This window comes from Quercus lobata, chromosome 3, assembly GCF_001633185.2.
Source record: "Quercus lobata isolate SW786 chromosome 3, ValleyOak3.0 Primary Assembly, whole genome shotgun sequence".
NCBI lineage: Eukaryota > Viridiplantae > Streptophyta > Magnoliopsida > Fagales > Fagaceae > Quercus > Quercus lobata.
Window position 1 is genome coordinate 22897643 of NC_044906.1, and position 2988 is coordinate 22900630.

Here is a 2988-nt window from a genome sequence, read left to right on the forward strand (position 1 = left end):
TGCCTTATTGATACTCACCTTTAGCAGAGCCCGGAAAAAAAAAATGTTTTCTAACATATCATGATCTTATCTTAAAAGAAGTTATGTCCATTTTTGCTTACATGATTTCTCGGAGGTTTTTGTGCTACTAGTAGCTTGGTTTGGTATTGTGAAGTTTGGATGGACTTAATTGGAGAAAGGTAACTTATCAAGCCCGAAGTGATCCTTTCATGGCCTAACACATTCTTGTACACTTTTAGGACCGAATGTAACACCCCACCAAAAAAAAAAAAAAAAAAATTAGAGGAGAGAATTGACAATGATTGTGAGTACTAATGCTAAAGACTCCCTTTGTTAGAAATAATTGTGAGTGCTACGCTCTTGAGAGACTTGAATAAGAATTAGGGCTAGCTGAACAATAGATGTAATTGATGCAATCGCCTAAGCCCCCTAAATAAAAGAAGCCCCCACTTGTAAAAAAAAAAAAAAAAAAAAATTATATATATAATATATTTATCTATATATTTTAATTACAAAAAAATTAAATATTTTTATTGGTCAATAAAATGCATTAAAAAGGCTCTGTGGGGCCAGAGAACTTATGACCTGGCCCACTTTCCATTAGGACCCAGGGCCCATGCCGAGGAGAGTAGTTGCCGAGGACAAGTGGTGAAAGACCAAATAGCCTAGAGATGTAGCCGAGGATGATCCTGTCCTCGGCATCCCAAGACTTCAAAGGGAAGAGCGACATGTCGTCAAAGGCCGCCTCCAAAGCGCCCCCAGAAGAAGAGGCGAGTAGAATTGGACACACATGGGGGTACGGAGTGGGGGTGGTTCAAGGTAAAGACGTCACCTTCGCATTGAATGCGCCCACAAACGTCCTAGCCATATTAATGAGAAAAGACTCATGAACAGTGTGGTTTCGGTTATTGCAACTCACAGAGAGTGGGGGGAGGCGGCTGATGGGACAGGTACTCGAGTAGATACCTGTCTGATCAACAGATGGAGGGTCAGGATCAACCGAGAAGGGCTATATAATGTGAAGGCTTATGCGCCAAAAAGAGGCTGGAAACTAGAGACCTAAAATAGGGAAAGGAAGTATAGGAACATTAAGCTTTATGGGCAAGATCCATGGATAACCTTAACTCATCTCTATGTGTCCACTATGAGTACCATAATTATCCACTGTCCAGCGACTAAGGCCTAGCCTTCCAAGCCCACGCTCTACAAATTATATTGTTTGGGCCCTTAACGTGCGAACCCAATATCATTTTGGGGTCGTTACAAATCGAGTCCTTACAATTGGCACTATCTGTGGGAAAGGCTTGTGCGTTGGCACAGGCGGTGGATCAAGAAAGTCCCTCCATCACTTCCAGCAGCCCGTTGTTAGGGGCTACGCTTCGAAGCGTCAGTAGCGCGGACGGTTCTAGGGGCTTCCAACGTCAGATCAACGTCCCACACCTTGGCCGAGGGGCTAATCCCCCCGAACTTAAGGAAAATATCTAAGTTTTGGACAGAACCAAGGTATTGCATGGTCCTCGGACTCAAACCTATGGGGAAACCAACTACTTAAGGAAAATATCTAAGTTTTGGACAGAACCAAGGTATTGCATGGTCCTCGGACTCAAACCTATGGGGAAACCAACTACTTAAGAAAAATATCTAAGTTTTGGACAGAACCAAGGTATTGCATGGTCCTCGAACTCAAACTTATGGGGAAACCAACTACTTAAGGAAAATATCTAAGTTTTGGACAGAACCAAGGTATTGCATGGTCCTCGAACTCAAACCTATGGGGAAACCAACTACTTAAGGAAAATTCTAAGTTTTGGACAGAGCCAAGGTATTGTATGGTCCTCGGACTCAAACCTATGGGGAAACCAACTACTTAAAAGAAATCTAAGTTTTGGACAGAACCAAGGTATTGCATGGTCCTCAGACTCAAACCTATAAGGAAACCAACTACTTAAAAGAAATCTAAGTTTTGGATAGAACTAAGGTATTGTATGGTCCTCGGACTCAAACCAATGGGAAAACCAACTACTTAAAGAAAATTCTAAGTTTTGGATAAAACCAAGGTATTGTATGGTCCTCGGACTCAAACCTATGGGGAAACCAACTACTTAAAGAAAATTCTAAGTTTTGAACAGAACCAAGGTATTGTATGGTCCTCGGACTCAAACCAACGGGGAAACCAACTACTTAAAAGAAATCTAAATTTTGGATAAAACCAAGATATTGCTTGGTCCTCGGACTCAAACCTATGAGGAAACCAACTACTTAAAGGAAATCTAGATACCAGGCTCGGCCTAATAATACACATGACATCTCGGATGATGCCTATATCTCCCCAGAAGTATGTCCAGACACAAGTTCAACGCCCTATGGGCTCGGGTAAGTTAGAATTCCTGGATATGATCCCAAATATATCATATGCACAACCATTCATATGTGTTAAGATAACTAGTTCAAAAATCAGGAGATCCGCAACAATAGTAAGTATCAACAAGGGCAACTAACATGTAATTTAAAGGAAAAAGAAAGAAAAGAATTTCATATATTTGGTCAATAAGTTCAACTGCAAGCAAACTATAAAGTTTTCAAAACAAAAGGGAAACTATTTAAATAATTAAACTAGAAACAAATACAAAGGTTGGCCAGGGCTTTTTACTTCTTCGATTTCGTTTGGGCCACATCCTGGGAAGGCTGATCGGGATTAGCCTCGGAGCCCTAGGAAGCACCCCCTTCTTGGGAAGGCTTGGCAGAATCAGCCTCGGTGCCCTAGGGGACATCAGTAAGGGGAATGGCCTGAAGGGGCTGAACAAAGATGGCTGGCTTCTCAGCACAGGAGATCTAGGCACTGACTGTAGACGGGGCGACCTCCTGAGGTATTTCGGGATTCAGACCTCCAGGTGCTTCTATCGCAGCATGAGACTCTCCTCCTTCAGTTGACTTGCCAGGAGGGACGATGATCTGTGCAGCTTCTGACTGAGCAGCCCCTGCCTCGTG